Raw genomic sequence first — 25,443 nt, forward strand, 5'->3', positions numbered from 1 at the left:
GTGCTGAAGGCTGTTGTTCAGATTCTTTTGTCCCACAGGGTGCTCCCTTTATGTAGTACTCTCCCTGATTTCCCATGGATGTGGTTCCTGTTAGCTGAGCTGAAGTGATTGTTATTTCTCTTCTGGGTCTAGCCACGCAACAAGTCTACCCGGCTCTGAGCTGGTACTGGGGGTTCTCTGCACAGAGTCCTGTGATGTGAACCATCTATGGGTCTCTCAGCATGGATACCAGCACAGTATTTGGGGTGTCTCCTGCGTCCTCCAGGAGCCGTCCACTTCCTTCAGAGAGTCTGTGGGTCCTCTCAGGATTCCTGGTTCATTCTTCAAGTCTAGATCTATTTTTTAACAGGCTAATCCTAACACCATTTACTGAGTAACATTCTTTTTTTCATTGTTCTGTAATGCTTCCTCTGTTGTAAATTAAGATCCTGTAAATGCTTTGGTCTTTGCTAGACTTTCTTTTTTTCCTGTTGTTTTAAAATTTTCTCTCCCAACAAGATATCATATTGTGTAAGTACTATATGTTTATAGTAAGCATTTTTATCTTGTACTGAATAATAGTGAGAATGCTTCAAAATTTCACTTTAAGTATGCTATTAGGTACTGTATAGCTTTTTGGCTGACTTATTTTTGTCAGGTTAAGAAAACTGCTCTCTATTTCTAGTTTATTAAGATGGTTTATCACAAGTATTAGCCTATAAATAATGATTTTTCTGCACATTAGAATAATCATTTGATTCCCACTTTTAAATTATTAATGCAGTAGATTATATTAATAGATCTGCCTGATACTAAACTATCCTTACATTCTTGATCTAAATCTTATTTGAATGGGATGTGTTACTGTATTCTCTCTCTCTCTCTCTCTCTCTCTCTCTCTCTGTCTCTGTATCTCTCTTCCTCTTTTCACCTCTCCTCTGGAACATCTTAAAGAATATTTCGGTAAATTTGCTTTCTATAGTTATTGATTTTCAGAAATATTTCTTTGAGAAGTTAAAAATGCAAAGGTTGTATTTCACTTTGTTTCAAATATAGTAATTATCTATGAATAAGAATCGTCCATTTTCTACCTATTGAGATTCAAAACATTCACAGAACATAAACCTACATGTTTCAAATATAGTCATTATCTAGGAATAAGGATTGTCCATTTTCTACATATTGTGAATGAAAACATTCAAAGAACATAAGCCCAAAATATCTCTTTCTTTTGTTTCTAACTTGTGGGAAGCCTGTCACTTTTCTAAAAGTTATGATCAGGTTGAGCTTCACTCCCCTTTCCTGGGCTCTCTGGTAGAATATGCCCTCCTAAGTCCTCCCTAGTGTGAGTCCGCCCCTGTCCCCACCCATCCTTTCCCTCCACCACCGCCCCTGCTCCCAGGCTGCCCCGCAGTTGTTTCTTAATGCAGCAGAAGGCTGCAACAACCACAAACTACCTTGCCTGTGCTCAACCCATGCCCATGTCCTCCTGCACCCCCCAGTCAAACTATCCACTCCCACAACAACCAATATCAGTGTTCCCATTTTTCATGCATTCTTTATCCTTCTCTCAAATAAAGCAGATCTAGCACATTTTAATTATCCTTTGCGACAGTCTCTACTATTTTCCTTGTTTTTGTTGTCTAGAATTTACTTTCATCTTCTGATCCACATGAAATTTGTTCCATGTTGTTTTTTACAAGCAATATCTAGTTGAATTACCCACCATGTTTTACTTTTTTCTCACCATTAGTTCATTCGTCTAATAAATTCTTATTGCATGCCTTGTGTTGGCCTGCTATTATATGTGCCTGGAAATATAGGAGTCAACAAGTTTGTCTGTGAACTCATGTAGTTGACAATCTAGTTAGAGAACAAAGATGATAAACAAGTAAACAAGTAAATATATATCACAAATAAGTGCCATGGAGAAAAATTAAGTAGTATAAGGGTTGTTATTTATCTAGATTGTCAGGCAAGGGCCTGTTACAGATGTGTGACATTTGAATGCATACTTGAAGGAAGTCTGGGAGAAAAGTATCGCAGGTAGAGGGAATACCATATACTAATTGGGATCTTCAAGGAACATCAAAGAGGCCAGGTTTGTTGGAGCAGGATTAGCAAGAAGAACGTAGCGGTAAATGGAGGCAGAGATAGTGGATGAGAGTGGGGTTGAGAAAAAAATCAGATAGGACTTTCAGACCCCTGTAAATACTTGGTCATTTACTCTAAGTGAGATAGGATGCCATGACAGGGTCCCGAAAAAACAAAGGGGACATGTTCTTATTTTAGTGAGACAAATTTGGGTGTTGGGAATAAGGAGATTCAAAAGCAAAAGCAGGTAGGCCATTAAGAAACTGTTATAATAATCCAGATAAATGTTGGTGGCTTGGGTAAGGGAGATAAAAATGGAGATGATAAGACGTGATCGCATTCTGGATGTAATCTAAAGGCACGTCTGAGAGGATTAGTTGACAGAGTGTTAGTTATGGGGTATCAGTGAAAGAACAGAGGAAAGGCCTGAGAATCTGAAAAGATGAAGGTGATATGAAATGGCCTACAGTCTTGAATGAGTAGATTAGGAAGTAAAATTGAAAGTCTGTTTATGGGTTTTATAAGTTGAGATACCTATAAAACATTCAAATAAATTATTAAATAGTGAACTGGATATATGAGCTTGTAATTCAAGAAAGAGGTCTGGATTAAAGTTATGATTTGGACATCGTCCTACATATGCCATTAGTGTCGTGATTCCAAATGAGATAATCTAGGGAATAATCATAGAGAAAAAAGGAGAGGAGGATAATTTCTGGTGATATTTCAATGCTAAGTGGTTGGGAAAATGAAGAGAACACAGTGAAGTTGACCAAGATGAAGTATTTACTGACGTGGAAGAATCAATGGGGAATGTCGTTTGAGATACAAAATTAAGATAGTGTGTCAAAGAAGGGGGAGTGATCCGTTGTGGCAAGTGTTATTCATTAGTTAAATAAGATGATTAAGAATTTGCCGCAATGTGGAAGTCATTGGTGACTAGAGCAAAACTATTCCATTGGTGTGAGGAAGATTAAAGCCTGATTTGAATAAGTTTAAGAAATTGGGCAAAGAGGAATTAAAGACAGGAGAATAAGACAATTTCTTCAAGAAGTTTTGATTTAGAGGGGAGCAGAGAAATGGATCAGTAACTTCAGGGGCAGTAACTGAAATAGGAGAAAAGGTATTTTCCTCTTTTTTTAAAAGGAGAGAATTTTAGTGCACACTTAAGGTGATTCTTGTCTTCCTGAAAAATTTTTCAAAATTTTATACATGCATATTTCTATTCCAATCGTTTCTGGGGTACAAGTGATTTTTGGTTATAAGGTTGAATTGTATGGTGGTGGTAAAGTCTGAGATTTTAGTTCATCCATCACCCAAGTAGTGTACATTGCACCCAATATACACTTTTTGTTTTGTCCCTCAGACCCCTACCCCCTCCTCAGTCTCCAGTGTACATTATGCCTTTGCATACCCATAGCTTAGCTCCCACTTATAAGCAAGAACTTCACGGTATTTGATTTTCCATTCCTGAGTTAATTCTTTTAGAATAATGGCCTCCAGCTCCATCCAAGTTGCTGCAAAATACATTATTTCCTTCCTTTTTTATGGCTGAGTAGTATTCCATGGTGTACATATACCACCTTTTATTCATCCCCTTATTGTTTGATGGGCACCTAAGTTGTTTCTACATCTTTGCAATTGTGAACTGTGCTGTGATAAACATACATGAGCAGGTATCTTTTTGATATAATGACTTATTTTCCTTTAAGTTGATACCCAGTAGTGAGATTGCTGGATTGAATGGTAGATCTGCTTTTAGTTCTTTGAGAAATTTCCATATTGTTTTCCATAGAGGTTGTACTAATTTACATCACTACCAGCAGTGTATAAGTAATCCCTTTTCACTAGGTCTACACCAATATTTATTGTTTGTTTTGGGTTTTTGTTTTTGTCTTTTTATAATGGCCATTCTGGCTAGGATAAGGTGGCATATCATTATGGTTTTAATTTACATTTCCCTCCTTTAGGTATTATTTAATGAGAGTCTTTTGGTGGTAAAGTATCTTAGTTTCCATGTATGCTCACATACACATAAACAGAGTCTTTAGTGACAGGCTAATTGGGTATCAAATTCTGAATTGATTTTTTTTCTCTAACACTTTTAAAGTTTATTTTTGTCCTGGCATCTGTTGTTACTAAAGAAAAATCTTCTACTAGCCCATTTGAGTTCATTAGTAGGTAATCTGCCTCTTATTTTAAGTACTTCTAAAGATTTTTCTGTATCTTGATGCCATAAGATAGATCTACTTTTTATTATACTTTACTTAGTAATTACTGTGGACTTTTAATCTGCTAACTCAATTATTTGATTTTATAAAATTATCAGTAATGACCTTTTCTATAACTGATTCTTTACAGTTGAATTAAATCCTCTCTTTCTGGAATTCCCATCATGTGTGTGTTGGAGCATCTCAATCTGCCCTCCAAGGCTCGTAACTGCTCTTTTAAATTTTTCAGTACTACTGTCTTAATTTAAAAAAAAAAAAAAAAAACCTAATATTGCAGTGTTTGGCACAGAAGAAGTTCAAAGTACAACTTTGCAGTGCCACGTTGACCAGCTATTCTGGTATTGGTTATTCTTTAAAGTTATTTTTAAGGTTAATATACCTTATCAGGCAGCAGGTCTCAAAACCTAGGGAAGCTTAAAAGCCTAAAGTCAGCCTGGAAAAAATCAAGCTAATTAAAATGCTCTTTCCCATTTTCTCTTCCTCCTATGCCCTCATCTCTAAAGAATAGTGAGGAAGACTTCCTTAAAAAAATATGTATAAAATAGCAGAAAGAAAAATGGGATCCAGCAAACATGGGAAGACATACTTAAATAATTCATAGTAAATGTTCCAAATAATATTCAGCCTCACTAATTCTCAAATAAATGTAAAACAATGGCAGATCATTTTTATCCATTAAATTAGTGGCAATAGGAGGAAAAGAACATTTTGCTGACAATTGTAACAGTGAAATTGAAATTCTCTTCTTGTCTGGTTTGAATCTAAATTAGGACAGTTTGAAAGCAATTGGGTGATATCTATGAAAAATCTCATAAACATTCTACCCTTCCATGTAGCAACATTGCTTCTGTGAATCAACCATTAGGCAATAAATGGAAATAACAAACCAAATTTCCCCCCACCTCCCAAGAGATGTTTATTGTAACATTACTGATAATATTGAAAAATTAGAAGCAGTCTATATCAGCGACCCACCCTTGTTTTGACTGTCACTCACCATAAGAAAATATTAGGTCTACAAAGTAACCCAACAGCCACACTCATGCGTCAAAAACTTCCATATAAGGAAACTGTTCAATCCATTCCATTTATTTAAACAAGCCAATAAACAAAGCTGGCTTTGATCCACTAATTGATCCTAAAACCTAGGAGTAGGTTATGACTCACAGTTTGAAAAGCACCAATCTGAATGTCCTGTGAAAGGCATATGATGGAATATGAATTAAATTTGATATTCACAATTTTTTATTTTGTTTTTGTTTGGGGGTAGTTGGAGGGGTACTATGTTTCTTCAGCCAGCAAGGAAGATAATGTTTCCAGATAATGCCATATAATGGGGATTTACTGTAATGATACCAGCTCTGTTCTACTATGCCCAGCCATTCTCATATATCTGTCTCTCAATACATCACGAGTCCTTTATGGATTCTTTTGTGATGTCTTCAAGCTCCCTGTCCACTCCCTTGCAACTTGTCCAAGCTGATAGAACCTGCCTGAATCACTCAGCATCTGATTTCAAGCATTTTATCTTGGTCAGCCTTTGGTATTAGGACTTCATTCTCAATCTAATCAATTAATATTAGCTGAGCTAGGTTGATTTCATTTGAATCAACAAAGAATTGCTAAAAGCTGCATTTCCTAGAAAATGTGGCAATATAATTGGCAGGTACTTGAGAGTCTCTAATGTTAAATGGAAAAAAAAATAATAAATAATAAAAGAGACAACTTTTTATATGGAGTCTGTTTTCAGTTTTCTTTAGATATTTTGTTAGAGACAAAAAAAGAAATCCAGAATTTATTTTATACTATATTAGTACTTAACAGATTTCTACATAAGCAAGTATTATGCATTTGTAATCAGAAAAAATATCAAAATTAGCTCTGTGGAAAATGATCATCTTGCAAGCAAGTGTCATGTACCCCTACTCTTGATTTAGCTCATCTTCTTGATGTAAATATGAAGTGTCTGCGACTGAAATTCTGTTTGAAGCAGAAACCTTCATGTTTGTCTTACAAATACCATCTCAGAGTACGTTGCTCACTATAAAACTTATTTTGGGGTTTGCGTATAAAAACCTGCAAAGATATAGTCCAGGCTCCTTTTCCCAAGGTCCTTCACTTTCCTACTCTTAGTATAACCATTATTTTGTAAAATTTGATAAGACTCCTAATAACTTGGGGTTTGGGAATTTGATTTGAGGTAACGTGGCTCAGAGTATCACCTATTTTTTATTAAACCAAAAAAAAATTTCTATCTGACAAAGATGTGCATTTATGTGGGCCTTAATAATTCCCCCAAATAAAACTATTCATAAGTTCTAACAGTTCCAAATACTTCTGGTTTCAGCACACTAATAGGATTTATAGCTGTCTTAGATAAGGAGCAGTATCTTCTAAAGCTCATGGAAAAGCCATATCAGAATGCCATGTGTTCAGGTACATTATCTTTTCTTTATGATACCAAGAATAAAATCTCGGCTTATGTTTTCACACAAGTCTTGTGTGATTACTCTTTCCCATTACTCTTTCAATTGAGCCTGACAAATGAGATGAAAAAATCTTTCTCTTTCAAGGATGAACTAGAAAGACCTAGGCTGGCTGGTCACAAAACCACTGACTAGTTGGCCCTTTGTCTTTTTATAACCCCTCATTGTCTGGGATCCAACGTCATAGTGAGTCTCAGACATGTTCCTCAAGTCTAGATAGACCTCATCCATGTGTTCAGTGATCCAGCCCGTCAGCATCCAAGCCAGCAGGGTGAGGAGGGGAAGTGTAGGGGATGCTCATTGCCCTGAAGGATGCATATGCCACTTCCAATAAGGTCCTGCTCGCCAGAACATAGTCATGTGACCACAGTTAGCCACAAGGTTGGCTGAGAAATGCCTTTCGCCAGGTTCTATTACTAACTGAAAATAGGAGGAGTGAAAGTTGGGGATAACTAGTAAATATCAGTTAGTCCTAGTCATGGATTGTGGTATTAATTCCATAAGCAAGGAAAGTCATTTAAATGTTTTATGCAGAGGGATGCCATGATGATAATTATGTTTCAAAGCGTATTTCTGTGTGTGAGAGAGAGAGAGACTGAAAGAGAGAGTGAGATAAATGGATTAGAGAGAATTTGTCTGGGTATTAAGAGGCCATTCTCAAATCCAAGTGAGAAATGGTGGCTAGTAACAGTAGTGAGGATAAAGGGGGATGGAATGGACTCAAAAGATACAGAATAGATAACATCAAAAGATGAAACAGGGGCAGAGGAGGAAGAAAAGACATCCAACTAACTTCTAAGTTTCTGATTTATACTGCAAATTCTGGAGGTTAGGTGTTTATGGACCACTGAATTTAGTTTTAGAAATGAGCTTTAGAGGTATTTGTCAGATAGGTGGTTTCTACACATTCAAAATAAGATTTCAAAACATATTAGCCACAAATTCACAATCAGCAAAATTCTCAGATCTGGTCATTGTCAACTAAACTATTAAAATGAATTTTCCCCTCTGAGTGTTTCTCATCTTAAAGGGTTTGTATGTATTACATGTCACAGAATGGTTTATTGCATATAAACATGGGAAAGCAAGCCAGGCAGAAGGAGTCTTGTAACCAGCTAAAGGCCCAGCTAATAAATCATGAACAGTCTTCTTGTGTTAATAGGGTGGACAGGACTGTTGGTCACACACAGGAAAATGAGTCACACAGTCTTGTGTGTACAGCAACTCACTCCACACTCAATGATGGAAATGATTGTTCTAACGGTGTGAGTGGCTACAAGAATTATGGCAAAGCTCCAGAGCTAGAAAGCTGATCTTTTTTTTTTTTTTCAATGTCACTCGAGTATGTAATTCACTAAATGTTTAGTATTTTATACTTTTTAGTTGACTTGTGAGCCCTTTCTAAAAGAGATATATTTCCCTCTATTAGAAGGTAATCAAAAAAACCCTAAACTGCATTTTCTCAATGCTGTGTTCTCCTGCCCAATTGACCAAAATATACTTAGTTGATTAGGACTTTGAAGGGTTGGGGTGAGGGGACTAAATTAAGATGCAGGAATTTCAGTTTTCTAGGGGTTTTCTAGTCAACTACTTTATACTGCTGACAAATGGTTAAATGTTTACAATGAAACTAAGTATGCTGGGATTTCTAATGAGCAATGAAATTTTAGAATTCATTTACTCATTAATTTCTTCATTTACAAGATGTACAATGTGCTGTCTTCTGGGCATTTGGGATACTTTAATGAGGTAGCAGTGAGTACAACAGATGGTCACTTCTGCCTTTGTCCTTGTATTCTTTAGAGAAGGGAAAGGACCAAGATTCAGATACCCAATCACTGCTTTCAACCCATCCAGATCAGAGCCTTTGTTGAGTTCTAATGCTTAGCCCTCTTCTTGGCTAATTTGGCTGCTTCCATTGTAATAGGCCTCATGAGACTCCAGCCCAGGCCTGGCCTTTGGTTCAGCAGGCAGAGCCCAGAGATGTACTGGGCAAAGGTCAGGGGATTTATTATATGAGGCAATGGTCGAGTGTGATTTAATTTAGTCCTCTGGTACCAGATATGTGTGTGTGTGCATGAGAGAGAGAGATTGAGAATGATTGATTTTGGAGGAATTTTTGTGAAGGTTTATATATCAAAGCAGAAAGACCAAGAAGTTAGAGATTAATACATGCCAAGTTGTGACCAAGAAAATTCTGTGGGATCCCACCTCCAACCCCTCCCTCTCTGCCAGATTTTAACCAAATCAGTGTGATGTGATCTGTTTGCATATATGAGTGAAAGAAAAAGGAAATTTAAAAAGTTCTTGATATAAAGCCTGGAGGAAACAATACGAAAATCCAGCCTCTATTTCAGCAATATCTGCCGGACTATTGGTTAGTATTCCCTTACTGTTATTTATTGTTTGATTAAAAGGCTGATAGTCAGGGTTTTTTTTTTTTTTTCTACTTACTTTTGCATTTTTTAGATATAAATCTTTAACGTGGCTTTGACCAGATATTTTCCTTTCTCCTCCCACTTCATTCTTCCCTCTTCTGGGTTAATTTCTCATTGTTCTCTCTTCCCCTTAATTCTCTGCCCTTTTCCTTTCTACTCTAAGTGAAACTTCTATTTTCGTGTGCTGGAGTTTATAAAGTATTCTTATTAGGCAAAGAAAGCCTTTGTCTGGCTTCCTCCTTGTCTGGTCACCATCAAGATACAATTTTGGTTTTCAAAGGTTGTTCTCTGAAGGAAAGACTAGTTTTCTGAGCATTGAGACAGCAGATACATTTTGAGAAAGTCAACAGAGATGGTAATTTGCATTAAGTAGGAAATACTTAAGGGTTTTAATTCTGTTCTATGTGTTACATTTCAACAGTTTACATTAAGAAAAGTATTGTAAAGAGAAGTGATACAACAGTTGCATGTTTATTTTGCATCTTTAGTCTGAGAGATCGTCAGTACTTTGAAGGAAAGAGAAATAAGGCTTTGTCTCCTGCTTCTTGCCATACCTCTTTGCAGATTAACTCTGATGCTTTGAGTGTCTTACTGCATTGCCTGATTAAAACCCATCCCATAATGCCTGATGTGATGGGAAACACTACTTACTCTATCTCAATGGAAAGCATTCAGATGAACTTTCAACAGAAGGACATGCTCCCGCCTCTTCCAAACACCTCTTTTAAAACCGTGTCTATGGGCCTTTCTTCATGTCTTCAACAATTTGCTTAAAACTGGTTGTGCTAGGTAGTGGGCAATATAAAGATGATCACAGGAAAGAGATGACAATATCACTGATTCCTTATAGTGCTATAATAAGGGTTTGTCAAGGTTGTGATAGAAGTAGAGAGGAGAGGCATTTGACTTCACTTGGGAGTGGAGTTTTTGCTAAGGTGCTTCTAAGTTGAAGTGTCCTTGAGCTGAGGTTTAGGGCAATGAGTAGCAAAGATGGATTAAATGAGAAGAGGATAGGCGGCAGCGGGGCCAGAGGTGTGAATAGCCTGGAACCTTCTGAGAAGATTCCTTTGTAGACAGAAGAAAGGGGAGATTTGTGGAAATGCTGGAAGATAAGGTAGGAAGAGGCCACATCAGATCACACATGGCTGGCTGTACCTCTCTAAAAGTTTATGATTTGTACTGAGGGGTTTGAAACAGAGGCTATAAATTGGCAGTTTAAGAAAATCACTGTGGCGTTAGTGAGAAGAATAGATTTTTGCAAGATTCTAACTAGGATTATTTTCAGAAATTTACTCCCAGTTTAGTCCAGATATCAGGGCTAGTTTGGAGTAAATTTCTTTCTTTAATTACTCCAGGGCTCTTGTATTGCTTCAAAGAAAGTAGAAAGGGGAACTCACCCTCATTCAGGGAGGGTGGGCGAGCGACCAGCCAGCTGGGGAAGGCCAAAGAGCCAGGTCACCTTGTGCCCACACTTGTTATGATTTGTTTGTACTGTCTGCCAGATGATCAATGATATTAGCTACGACAGCACATATGAGCCCGGGGTAAGTGTGTCTTCTTGCTACTTGAAGTGCCTCTTGAAAATAGTGACAGGCTGAAGACAACACGGAATACTGAAAAAGCCCATTGGACAGGGAACAGGAGACCTGGTGCTGCTCCCAGCTTGGCCAGCACCAGCTCCGGGGGCTTAGACACATTACTTCACCTCTCTGGGCTTAACTTACCCATTTATAAAATGCAACCTTTCGACTAACACTGTCATCAGGACCTTGTTCAGCCCCTGACTTCTGTCATTGTGATTCTGTGCCCCCCAAGGTTCCCCTGGGCCCCATCACTACTAACCCTAGGCTTCTAGACATGCTGATCCATAGAGAAATAGGAAAGCCATTTATCTTCAGTGAGTGTAAGCCAGAAGTACAGTTGTGTCTTAAGGAATCTAATCTAGTGAACATGGAAAATACTTTTCTAAGGAAAAAAATTGTGATTGGTGTTCTGTCCTGAGCTGATGGCAAAAGGGAAGCAGGAACCACTTCATACATCTCAATCCCTCTGTTTTTTCCTTTTTGTCCTCTTGAATTTTTCTGCCTGTTCGTCTTTCAAAAGTAGAGAGGAGTTTGAATGGGGAAGCTGAGGAGACTGAGGGTAGCCACCGATGGAAGAGGCTTGACTGTGGGAAGCCGAGTTCTGCCACCTGACAAAGGGGCACGTGTTCAGTGTTTATTTGGCATAGCAGCTGTTCAGGTGGAGCCGAGGCAGAAGTTTGACGTCGTTGGGACCTTCCATACCTTTCTGAAAATCTCTTGCACCAACACCCGGCACCCTCAGGTTATGTTCTGCTTCCCAAAGTTCATCCCGAGGCTCAACTTCTAACCCTCTGTTTTCTCTTTTACCAGAACTAACTTCTAAAGATGCAGAAATGACAACTAGATGGTGGTCTGGATGTTCCTGAGGTGGAAAGAGAACCTCTAGTGCCTCTGGCTGACATTATATCCACTGACAGGTCCCCTCCCACACGCATACACGTAACATGTTTCTGCTCACTTATCAAATACAGCCCATGCTTTGGTGATTGAGGACAGAGTGGGGATTATAAGTTGATGCAGTAGGTCTGTGTCTTGCCCTGAGAACTTTACAAACAGCAACACAGGCACCAAGAACTCATCTGTTCCACCCACAGGGGTTTATCATCTTGTGACTTGGATATTGTGGAATATTTTATAGTAAAGGTTAAAAAAAATCAATGCAGGCACAGAGGAGTTAACAGCTAAGTTGCAGTGGGGAGTATGGAAGGCTTCATGGAGGTGGTGATATTTGAACGTGACTTTGAAGGGTAGGTAGAGTCCTGACTTGTCTGACAGTAGCCTTGAAAGTAGGGGAAACTTGACCATGAAGAAGGCTGTTGAAAGTCTGGAGAAAAGAAAAGGTAGGGGACTAAGACTCTAGGAGAAGGTACTACATTCCAGAGAGAATACAGAAGTATAATCCTCCCTCATGGTGACAAGTTAAATGTGAGAAGGGATGGAGTAACCAACTGGGTGAACCATGATCTCATTAAGCAAGATAAGAAATAGAAGAAATGAAACTGCATGTTCGTTATGTAGGGATCAGAAGCAGGTAGGAAATGCCGACTTTATTTTAGACAGAGGTTATTTTAGGTACCTGTGGGCATCCAGGTGTATTATTTCCCTATGTCTGAAGCACATGTCCTTTGGTTCTTTAGCATTTTGATGATGATGCTACATGTAAACTGCCCCCTAGGGATTTTCTGTAAGTTTTCTTCCTCATTCGAGAGTAAAGTTTTAACTGGTAACATGATCACAAGTGGTTGAAAAGTTAAAATGCTAGTCACATAACTTTTCAATGAAGGGAGCATGAATGGTTTGGTACTGTTTTACAAGATGTGAAAACTGATTTCACTTAAGTAGACTGTAACATAAAGTGTTTATGTGTCTGTCCCTTTGACTTTCTGGTAGGTGTATAGTCTCTCTGAATCAATAGTGCCTCAGACTTCTGATTTCACACCTCTTCGGGCATCCAACTGGTTTAGGAGAAACATAGCCAGGTCATTGAATTATAATTTCCTGAGTTATGGTGTGGTAGTCCCATAGGACAGTAAACATAAGCCTCCTGGGAACTGAACTTTTAATTCAGGAGGACTGAAAACAAGCTCTTCTGAGTCAAGATTTGCAAGGACATGTGACAAAGATAGTCTAGCCTTCCCGCTTCCACACCATCTTTTCCTACATAAATACGTGCTCCTTATTTTTCTTCTACTCTAGTCGGTTGTAGATTTTGACCTTGGCTGTTACTTTCCACATTGTTACCAACACATTGCCTGTTTTTAAGTTTCCTGGTTTGACCTGATGTTAAGATGGAAAGCAGGGCTAGCAAACTGATGGAGATAGGGCCTTCCAGCCTTTCTCACTTTCCCTGGGATCATCTCATGTTGATTTACATGTTCAAAAAATTTTTTTAAATAAATAAATTGTATCAGTTGATCCAGAGGTGATTAGACTCTAGGAGCCTGATTTATCTTAACCAAACTTAAGACATGGGCCAATACACCAAAATGTCAATATATTTATTTGTTCCGTATTGCACTGTCAAGCAATTTCATTTCATCTGATTATTGTGTTCATTTTCCTGAAAGATAGTGAACCCAGAAAACAAGAATCAGAAGGTCATTTGACAACTGTGGAGCTGGAATAGAGGGAACTAAATGACCTTAGGGCATAGCATCATCAAGCTTTGAGAAATTATTGCACCTGTCTCTGTTTGGGACATTATTTTTGGTCCCAGGTAGTTGGAGGAGACAAAGCTGTAAATTATTTACTAGTTTTTCAACATTTCCTTATCATTTATTGTTAACTGATGGAACTACATTGTCTCTGAAGTCCCTTATGAATAAAATTGCTAGACATAGCAAAAATGCCCCTCTCAATATTGACATGTTTCAGTGGTGATTATTATCTTCCAGATTAATGTTGATGGTCAATCTCAAGCTCTATAATGGACTCTTAAAGGCTGTAGCAGTTTTCTATTGCTTCCGTAACATATTACCACACACTTTGTGGCTTAAACAATACCCATTTATTGTCTCACAGTTCTGTATGTGAGAAGTCTGGGCACACCATGGCCAAACTGGGCTCTTGCTTAGAATTTTCAAGGCAGAAATCAGTGTTGTTAGGACCTCTAAGGATGAATTTGCTTCCAAGCGCATTCCGGTTGTTTTCATGAACTGAGTTCCTTGCCATTGTTGGACTATATTCCCCATTTCCTTGCTGGCTGTCAGCTGGGAACCGGTTTTTGCTCCTTTTCCTCCTGTCTGCATTGCATCTCATGGTTTCTGTGTGCCCCCTTCCAGCAACAAGATTCTATGTACCCTCTTCCAGCAACAGAAGATCAAGTCTTTTTCAAGTTTCTAATGTCTCTGACTTCCCCTTCTGCCACATCTCATTCTGCTTTTACAGGCTCAGGTGATTACATCAGTTTATGCACATAATCCAAGATAATCTCCCTATTTTAAAGCCAGTGGGTTAGCCATCTTAATGACATCCGCAAAGTTCCTTCACAGCAGTACCTAGATTAGTGTTTGAATAACCTGGGATGGTAATCTTGCAAGGGATCTTTTGGTATTCTCTCTATCCAGTCTCATCAGCAACACTTTGAAATATTGTCGTTACTTGAGTGATCATTTCTGTGACTAGCTAATTTCATCTATACATGTATATTCTTTTTATTTGCCATTTTGTAGGGTAATATTTTCTGATCTTAATTCCATATTTCAGTATTAAAATTACTTGACATAGATCCATAAATCATCATCTGTTGCAAAAAAGCACATTAATTGGTTGGTTGAATGGGGAGATTGATATTTCTTTTCTCTTCTTCTGCTTGGATGAGGGCAACTTTTGGGGGCAGATGAGTTCTGTTGTGACAAAAGTTATATAGCACATTTGGTTTGCACTGAATCAGCGATTCTCAATCCTGGCCATGCTTTAGAATTATACAAGAAAAATCTTCAAGTGTCAATACTCAGTCCCTACCCTACTGATCCAATTTATCTATGATAAAACCAGAGCATTGATTTTTAAGTTCCCCAGGTGATTCTAATATACAACCAAGGCTAAGAACTACTGATATGTTCCAACATTCTATTTTGGAGATAAAGAAGTTGAGGCTGAGGATGAGAACTTAGTCACATAAAGTTCCATAACTAGTGACAGAAGTTCTGTCCTACAAAAAAAAAAAAAAAAAAATTGATGGTTTAATTGTATGTAGAGTTCAGTGCTCAGTAATTATGTACAAAGTGAGTGTTGAGAAGATCTGGAACACCCTACTTCTTGCTTTAGTAGGAAGACTATTTCTTTCTACGACTTTAAAAAATTATCAGACCTTGCAAAATAACTTATGAAGGTCTCTTCTCAGCAGCTTTGGCCTGCCTTGTGAGTAATAATAAACACAGATCCATTCTACATTAGCTAGGGAGCTGGCTGCATGGACTTCTACTACTTCTCTGTGTTCCAGAGCTTCATGGTACAATGCAGTAGCCACTAGCCACATGTAGCTATTGAACACTTGAAATGGGACTAGTTTCGATTGAGATGTATGTGAGTGTAAAATGCATACTAGAATCAAAGATTCAGTATGAGAAAAATGGTGCAAAATATCTCATTAATACTTTTTACATTGATTACATGATGAAATAATATTTGAATATATTGAGTTAAATAAGATACATTATTAAAATTAATTGATCAATTTTTAACTTTTTTAATGTAGTTACTAGAAAATTTACAACTATGTATGTGGCTGGCGTTTGTGGCTCACATTATATTTCTGTTAGACAGCACTTTTCTAGGGAGTATTTTCTATGAAAGCTATTGACAATGAATGGTCCAAGTCCAAGCTGTTACACCTCCTTTGATCTTGAAGAGTGAAGGGGTACATTATAATCTTCCTGGAGATGAGATATGATATTGATCTGCCCTGTGTTTGCCATCTATCTGGCAGCCAGTCAGTCTGGCCAAATAGACTTCTATTTTTACATAGAAGCTTAAAGGAGGCAGGATTATGCCCCATGTCATGGAGAGAGCACACTGCATAGCTCTTGAGTAATGTACCCAAAAGTAGACCAGGTGCTATTGGAGGTTCTAAGGCATAGCAATAAATATTACATCCCTTGAGCAATGTAATACAGCCCTTGAAGAAACTGCCATGTCAGCACTTGTAAATTATCACTGTCTTTGACAGGCCCTATGCACTGAAAATATTATGGTGTCTACCTCTCTTTATAATTCACATCTAAATATTACTCTTTTTCTTGCTCCCTGTAGTTTGTTCTGATTCACTGCTACCCTGATTGTGTGTTTAGTGTGCCTACTTCACAATTTAAGAGGCATGGGAAAGTAAAGGCAGGCCTTGGAGAGATCAAGCACAGTTCAAAACTCTACCCAGAGATATTCTGCCTGTGTGAGCTTGGGAGGAGATTTACTTAACCTCTCTGAGCTCCTCTAAACTTCCATTTTCTCATTGGTGAAATGATCGTTTCTCTTGCAAGATCTGTGTGAAGATTGAATGAAATAAGAAAGTTCCTGGCACACTTATTTGATGGGTAGATATTGTGGTGAACATCTACTCTGTGGCAAGCCTATGGCTAATTGTTAGAATGTAATCGTGAGTGAGACACAGCTACTGCCTCCAGCTAAAAGAAGAGAAAGACAAGGAGCCTGGTAACATCAGGACATGAATAGTCATCAATGAATGGCAGTTATTATTACACAGCACAGTGCAGGATTTGGCTTCTAACAAAAATTTGGAAGGGTGTTCAGGTGAGGGAATTGAGACCCATAGTGATTAAATGACTACCTGTGTCACCAGCTCAGGCAATGTTGGGCTGGTGCCAGGTTACGGGATTGCTGACTCCTCCTCTAGTAATGCTTTCCCCAGGAGATCACATTGCCTCACTCTTGGTTTCACAACTTGTTTGCTTTAAAAGAATAACCTTGCCATGTTGTACTTGATAAAAGGAAAGAGAGGTTTCTCCCAATTTTTGCTCCATATGTTATTAGGGCATGCTAGTAACTGTCTTTGAAAACCTACACTTCTGTTATGTTAACTCCAAAGAAGGCAGCAACACGTGCACTTCTTTAAGATATAAAAAGCATTTAGTATACTATAAATTATTATAGTAATCATTGTTAGATTATATCTCACCATAATGAATGTTTTCATTTGAAGACTTCACTGTATGAGAAATTGTCTCCTATAGCTTATTTATCTCCTTTTAGATTAGGTGAAACAGAATTTTCAAATTTGAGTCTGAAGAAAATTCCAACATCTTTAAGTTTGTTTAAGGAGCATTCCCCATGGTCTATATGATCTATCATGGTAATTAAAAAGTCAGATTTTAGAATGAGCCACTTGTAGAAAGAGAAAAAAAGTAGAAAATCAATAAGAGGTTTCATTTTTCAAATTCTGTTTTGGAAAAAATTACTTGGTAGGGACAATAGTGTAAAGTAAGATATAAGAAGAAATATATCGTTCAAATAAGTGGCCATGCAGTTGGTTTTCTCTTTCATGTAACAGTCACATCTGCATTGTGAATTCATTAATGCACCAAGTGAATCAAGCTTAGTGAGTTGACAAACATCCACAGGGATAGTTGCGGGGAGGCATTGCAAAGTGCAATGTGGGGTCCTAGTGAAACAGAATGCTTCGTTCTTTGAGAAAGTTCCACTCTGAATAGAATAACTATGCGTACCAAGATAGGAGTATGGCCAAGCATTTAGCTGCTGAAATGCCCCTTCTTCTTTCACTCCTCCATAAAGGAAGAGACAGAGACTCAGGTTCTTGTAACTCAGCTGCCTTTTTTGAGTTCTCCCAAGAGAAGTTCTAACTTCAAGCCAAGCATCTCGTCACTGGGATTTCTGTATCTAATTTTTAGTTCTAGAAATCCATGATTTCACAAAACAAATTATCCGAACCTAACAACAACCACATAGAATTTTCTTAAAGTAGACGAGGGAGGAATTAGCCCCTAAAGTATTTCCTACACAATTGGAACTCCCTTTAGAAGATGTGCAATTGCCTGTACACCCAAGCACAAATGGGCTGTATTATTGCCTTATCTAGGATATACACACTTTACATTATAATGGTCCTTCCTTTTCCCTGAACCTGCATATGATGTAAGTGCTTGATTTACGAATAGGGTCTTACATATTGTGACTGGCGAAGAGCACATTTGCTGATTGCTCTGCCACCTGCCCAGATGTATATTTATATACATGAAGATATAAAATTTATCTTTTATGATAAATTATAATAAAAGATAAAGATATGTAATATATCTTTTATGATATATAAATTTATATATCTTCATGATATATAAATGAGGCTCCCTACTCTCAGTATACCCCATAGGAACATTATAAAACATAAATAGTCTGTTTGTTACTACTACCAAGAAGACTTTAGTAAGTGTAATAACTAACCCTTTTGGATACATGCAGAGCGAATGCCAAATGCTTTAAATAAATTATCGCATCTAATCCTGATTTTTTAATGAAAAAGGGAAAATCTTATCATATCAATATTAGAGATGAGTAAACTGAGGTTTGGTAGAGCTAGGATTTTAACTTAGCTCTCTGTGACTCCAAAGCACATTCACTTAACCCCAACCTCACCCTCTCTGTAAATGAAGATTAACAATAGCATCTGTGGTAAAAGCTAATGTCTCCTGAGCTGGGAAAGTATCTTTCAATGATTATTAACTAAATGTGATCAGCTGCCAATGGATCAGATGTCATCAAATGAAATCAAGTGTCCAGGGTTTACTCAACAGTAATGTCTCTTACGTTTTGTATCAATGTTAGTAGATTGCTTAATTTTTGTACCTGTTACCTCACATGAAGCCTAGATAGCATCAGTCCCTTCCCCAGCCAGTGTGTACTGGGCCAGCTTCTGGCTTGTGAATCCAATCAGTGAATTAATGTTGGTAGCTTAAAATCAACCTTGAAAGAGGTATTTACACCACAGAAATTGGCAAATGATACAAATCATGACCCTTTTTTTAAATTCCAGAGAGACAAGTGTTAAACATTTACCAGTACACCACTGTCTATGACTCAAATAGGGACATAATGTGAATAATTATACTTCTGAAGGTAAACGAATGCACACTGGGTACCCTTGAAAAAAACAACCTTCCACAGATACAATCATACCTAAGTCACCTAAGTCTTTAGTGAATTTTTTTGTCCCCATCATTCTGCTTTTGGGAGGACCTTTTACAACATAATCATGATGATTTTAAATGTCTTTTGAATTTTTAAAAAATTACTTTATTTGTTCATTTTTGTTACAAAAGCAAATATGCCCACAGTAATCATTTAATGTTTTTGAATGCAAGTGCAGACATGTAAACAATAAAATATATATACGAATGCTGCCAGTAGAAATAAAATGCAAGCCACATATATCATTTAAAATTTTCAACTACAGTCATGCACCACATAATGGTTTTCAGTCAATGATGGACTGGCCCCATAAAATTATAATATCATGTTTTTACGATGTCTTTTCTATGTTTAGATATGTCTAGATACATAAATACTTAATATTGTGTTAAAATTGCTTATGGTATTCAGTAGAGTAGTAACCTGCTGCACAGGTCTGTAGCCCAGAGCAATAGGCTATCCCATATAGCCTAGGTGTGTAGTAGGTTATACCACCTAGGTTTGTGTAAATATACTCTGTGGTGTTTGCAGAACCATGGAATTGCCTAATGATGCATTTTTCAGAATGTATTCCTGTCATTAAGTGATACATGGCTGTAATCACATTTAAAAAAATAAGAAGAAACAGAGGATTTTGTTTTAATAATAGATTTCATTTAACTCAGCAGTCAAAAATATGATTTCAACATGTCAACATAAACATTATAAAGATATTTTGCATCTTTTCTTCTTGTACTAAGCTTTCAATTTCATGTGTATTTTATACTTATAGCACATATGAATTTGGATGCTAAATTTTAATCATAAATACTTGATCTGCATTTACATTTCATAAAATGTAAAGCTTAAAAAGTGGGTTCATATATCCAACCTGTTCCAAATAGACTTACATATTTAATTAAATTTAAATTGTCATTAAATTCCTCAATTGTGTTAGCCACATTTTAAGTGCTCAATCGACACCTGTGACTTATTGTAACAGAATTGGTCAGTGCAGGTATGTACCATATATCCTTATTTTATAAAATTGGAGACCTAGGTTGGATGTGGTGGCTTATGACTATAATCCCAGCACTTTGGGAGGCCAAGACGGAAGGATCAAGTGAGGCCAGGAGTTAGAGACCAGCCTGGGCAACATAGCAAGACGCTGTCTATAAAAATATATATATATATATATATATATATATATCTAGGTGGATTAGCACATGCCTGTGGTACAAGCTATTTGGGAGGCTGATGAAGGAGGATCCCTTGAGCCCAAGAGTTGGAGACTGCAGTGAGCTATGATTATGCCATTGCACTGCCAACCTGAGTGGCAGAGTGAGACCCATGTCTCTTCAAAAAGTAAAAATACAAATAATATAACAAATAAATAAATAAAATTGGAGACTTACTATATGTACTACTCCCGGAAGTCTTTTTCCCCCTCACACCTTACACATTTAAAATTCCCATCCTGCATTCCCCACTGGATCTCCAAGAGGAGAGAAATCTCAGCAAAAGTAGTTCTATCAAAACTGCCTGTGAGCTTTTCTTTCCTCATTCATAGGAAGGAAATAAATTCACCTAAGGCATTTTGGATCTGACCATTTTCCAAATTATCATCACCATAAAAAGTTGGTAACAACATGAATTCTGAAAGCAAGCAGTGCTAATGAAAACCAGCAGTTTTAAATGCCCTTTTGGGTTAACCTCTTCCTTTTCCTGTGCTGTATTATTGGAAAAGCTTCACCAAGGAGATCAACTAGATTCAATTTCACAATATTTCTTAGTAATTAGTGCTGGCATTTACTCTTCCCATATATTAATATATTAATATCACACTCCTAAGGATGCTTCTAAGGATGCTTTAATCACTTTTAAAAAAAAATATTTGATACAAATTAGAGGGTGTCTGTTATTTTAGGTGGTGGTTTGTTTTATTTCCACAAAATTACAAACCAGATATAAGCGTATTTTTCCCTGTGTGGGTTAATAAACTTTTTTTTTTTTTTTTTTGAGACAGAGTCTCACTCTATTGCCAGGCTGGAGTGCAGTGGCGCGATCTCGGCTCCCTGCAACCTCCGCCTCCATGGTTCAAGCGATTCTCCTGTCTCAGTCTCCCGAGTAGCTGGGACTACAGGTGCACGCCACCACACCCAGATAATTTTTGTATTTTTAGTAGAGACGGGGTTTCACCATGTTGGCCAGGATGGTCTCAATCTCTTGACCTCGTGATCCACCTGCCTCAGCCTCCCAAAGTGCTGGATTACAGGCATGAGTCACCATGCCTGGCAAATAAACTTTTAATATAATTGTTGATGAAGTTGTTATGGAGACTTGTCACCATAATAGTCTAGTCTTCTCCTTAAATTCACGTGATACTCCTCATCTCTATGTAGCTCTTCCTCACTTTCAGTAATGACCTCCCTTGTCTCTCAATCTTTGGTCTCTTACCTTCAACTTCCCACTAGTCGTTTCTCACATTTCCAAAAGTCTTGTAATTGCCTTAAAACACCAAGTATCCGAAGCAGTCCTATGACCTTCTCCTCCCGCTAACCAACTCAGATCCCCAAATCCTGATTTCTTTCACTAGCACTATCTCTCATCCACACATACCCAGTTATTTGTGACAGACATGTCTCTATCATCTCTCATATCCAATCATCAGCAAATCTTGTCAATACTTCTCAGTGATATTAAGTTAAGAAGGCATGAAGGGCAGCTGTAACCTAAGGAAAACCCACTTTTGCACCAAATCTCTAGTGACTTTCTGATCAATCTGAGTTGAAAATGATGTTTTAATCTGGTCCTACCTCACCAATCTAATTTTATGTCCTTTTATTCGTAAATTTGAACCTTGTTCTCTATTCACTAGCTTCCTCAGAATATCGTCCAAAACATACTCAGAATTCATAGTCATATCCAGAACATTTGCTCTGAGCTTTTACCATACAAGTTCACCATAGTTTCTCTCCCTTTTCCACTCTTATCTGTCATCTAGTTCTAATTTTAAGACTGTCAGTTCGATACCTGATTTTTCCCCAGTCTGACCTTCTATTTTCAGGTATGCCACTTCTTTTCACAGTTTCATGTGTTTGTACTGCCTTATTCTTGAACAACCATGATTTTGATTGCTTTTGCATTAATCACCATAGTGCCTTGCTCAGTGCTAGCAGGAACTAGTAGTTTAACAAATACTTGCTAATTATAAATTAAAGAGAATTAAACATACTGGTTTCTTTGTCAGGAGTTGGTTATAGCATGCTGGAAAATGTATTATATCTAACCCTCATCTTTTCTCATGTGTTTATAAATTGTTTTATGGCCAAAGAATAAGTTAGTATATCATGGGCCTAATTATGTAATTTGGAGGCCTTCTCTGCTGGGCAGTCTACAGATTTTTTTTTTTTTTTTTTTTTTTTTTTTTTTTTTTTTTTTTTTGAGATGGAGTCTCGCTCTGTCGCCCAGGCTGGAGTGCAGTGGCCGGATCTCAGCTCACTACAAGCTCCGCCTCTCGGGTTCACGCCATTCTCCTGCCTCAGCCTCCCGAGCAGCTGGGACTACAGGCGCCCGCCACCTCGCCCGGCTAGTTTTTTTGTATTTTTTAGTATAGACGGGGTTTCACCGTGTTAGCCAGGATGGTCTCGATCTCCTGACCTCGTGATCCGCCCGCCTCGGCCTCCCAAAGTGCTGGGATTACAGGCTTGAGCCACCGCGCCCGCCAGTCTACAGATTTAAAATTCATGCCAGCTGCATTACACTGGTTTTGAACTTGCTTTTTCTTGAGAAAGATGGGAAGCAGGCAAAATGCCTCAGGCTTTGAGGGTGGAAATGGTATGAGTTCCATTATGCAAGAATAGAAGCCCATTTTTTATCCCGCCTGCTGAAAATCTTGCCATGAGTCTATAGTCAAAGAATGTGTAAATATCAAAAGAAATTTAGAGAGGGAATTTCCCTCGGAAAATATTGCAAGCTTAAAAAACCCAGGGAGCTAAGGTCCAATGTAGTAGATTCCTCTGAACAATGCCATCCTCTGCTTAGATTATTATAGAACCTCTTATGACAGCATTTGAGTGGACTGCTGCGTCTCTGGGTTAATAGGTACAAGTAATAAGTTTAGGTACCTGGGCAAAAAGTGTTTGGTGTAGGGGAATAGAGGGACTTTCTTTTTCTCACATCTGGCATATCATTACATTGTAATGTTAGATAACATTAAACTTCCGAACTTCATGTGTCAGCACTGTGACCTTTCCTAGGGACGTTTTATCTCAGCTAGAACCTAATACAGAAGGATTCCCTCATCTAGAAGGTGCCATGTGGGGCTCTGCAAAGATGACGTGGACTGCTTACAATCCAATTGAATGTCACATCTTGTGGCCTGGCTCATGTGAGGACCCTAGAGAGAGTTCTGCAGAGGAGTGCAGAGGGGCTACTTCTGGAGTCATTCCCACTGAGCCAACATCATTGGAAGAGAAGGGGAAGAGTTAGGTTCTAATAAAGCACTTAGCTTCTGCTGAATCCATCCACATTTCTTTATCCTCCTCCTGGCCCCTGGTCTTAGTTAGAGTTGGGTTCCTATGCAGTGTTCCAGGAAGCAGTAAACTGCACTCACCTCCTACTTGGGAGCATGGCAATTTTAAATATTATTTTCTGCTGTAGGAGTATGCAAACAGATTTCTGGTTAATTTTGTGTTAAGGATTCTTGTTTGTTTTTTGTTTTGATAGAGCACATTCTATGGACATATGTTCAGCTTGTAAAGGAAGTGTTATAATTATAGTTCCTTTTTTTTTTTGGAGACTGAGTCTTGCTCTGTCGCCAGGCTGGAGTGCAGTGGCACGATCTCAACTCACTGCAACCTCCGCCTCCCTGGTTCAAGCGATTCTCCAGCCTCAGCCTCCCAAGTAGCTGGGATTACCGGTATGCACTGCCATGCCCAGCTAATTTTTGTATTTTTAGTAGAGACGGGGTTTCACCGTGTTGGCCATGATGGTCTCAATTTCCTGACCTCGTGATCCACCCGCCTCGGTCTCCCAAAGTGCTGTAATAGGCGTGAGCCACCGCGCCCCACCTAGTTCTTTATTTGGAAGAAGTGAAGCTCATTTGCAGGCAGCTGCTTTCAAAAGTTTCGGGATTGGAGGAAGGTCATCTACTATTCAACTGAAGCAAATGCCATTTGTTTGTGGCATCTGCCAGGTATCCTTGAGATGTCTGAAAAGGTGACTTCCAAACCAGAGTATGCGGCCTTCTGAGAAATGCAAACCTGTTCACACCCTTGCTCAGATGGGAAGCAAAAAAGGCTGCCTGGGAATTGGGGATTTACTGTTATACCCTGACATAGAATAGCAAGTGCTTACTGGAAACTTCTTTACCTGACACTAAGTGTCTTGGGAGATAACAAGTAAAATTAACACTGTATACAGCATCCGGTTCCTCAGTGTTTTCTCCACTTAAAAAGAATCAGCTGGGCACGGTGGCTCATACCTGTAATCGCAGCACTTTGGTAGGCCAAGGCGGATGGATCATTTGAGGTCAGGAGTTAGAGACAAGCCTGGCCAACATGGTGAAATCCTATCTCTACTAAAAATACAAAAATTAGCTGGGCGTGGTAGCACACACCTATAGTCCCAGCTACTTGGAAGACTGAGGCAGGAGAACCACTTAAACCTGAGAGGCAGAAGTTGCAGTGAGTCGAGATCATGCCACTGCACTCCAGGCTGGGCAACAGAGTGAAATAAAAAAAGAAAAAAGAAAGAAAGAATCAAATTCAAAGCAAATACTTAGTTACCAACAGGATTGCATTTTTAGCCTATAACATCTTTTTTTAGCCTTTTAATATGTTTCTTCTGGAGGTTTTCAGCTTTGATTACATAGCCTGTTCGCCTAAGAGTAAAGGACATTGGGAGGGAGAGATGCTCAGTGGTTCTCATTTGCAAAGTAGATAAGGATGAGGCAAAGCCGTCAGCTCAAGGCCTTCCAGGTTAGGAATTAAAAACGTGGATGTTGTAAAAACCACAACTCATATTTATTTGAAATCTCACCATTGACAAAGTGTGTTCACCTGCATGTTTACACTCAATCCTATGAACGACTCCATGAAGCAGTGTATGGAGGAGAGTTCCTCATGCATGTGGGTTTGCACATGGGGATTCAGATGCAAGAAGATATTTAGTTTACATAGAGATATGTTTTTTATTTTAAGAACATAAAATTTTATGGAACAAAACAAGATAGGTCCTCTGCTGTCTAGAAATTACAGTACATCAAGAATTTTATCCCTATGTAGAATTACGCAGCCATTGCCAGAGGACCACATCTGTAGGCCCATGAAAACAAACATCTTTGCTCATTATTTCAGCCTGATTAGGGATACCATGAAGGGCTATTCCATTAGGTCAGGTTTGCACAGTAATAAAAAGAAGCCAGTAGAGGTCCTGATGGAGCTCCTGGTATGATGGTAAGTGTCTGAGTAACTTGTAAATAGTGCAATTTTAT

The 25,443-nt window shown here is 38.3% G+C and overlaps 1 protein-coding gene across 2 annotated transcripts in view; it reads left to right on the top strand.

Moving 5' to 3' along the window:
* Positions 1–25,443, top strand: part of GHR (growth hormone receptor) — a 337,885-nt gene that overhangs the window by 125,586 nt on the left and 186,856 nt on the right. The window contains exon 1 of one of the 2 annotated variants that reach the window (XM_033179465.1): positions 8,586–9,167. The exons of the other annotated variant lie outside the window; for it this stretch is intronic. The gene's annotated coding sequence lies outside the window, so the exon portion shown is untranslated. Of the gene's footprint in view, positions 1–8,585; positions 9,168–25,443 lie in introns of those variants that run through there. 2 annotated transcript variants of the gene reach the window in all.

The sequence above is a fragment of the Trachypithecus francoisi genome, unplaced genomic scaffold (genome assembly GCF_009764315.1).
Source record: "Trachypithecus francoisi isolate TF-2019V2 unplaced genomic scaffold, Tfra_2.0 Lachesis_group2, whole genome shotgun sequence".
NCBI lineage: Eukaryota > Metazoa > Chordata > Mammalia > Primates > Cercopithecidae > Trachypithecus > Trachypithecus francoisi.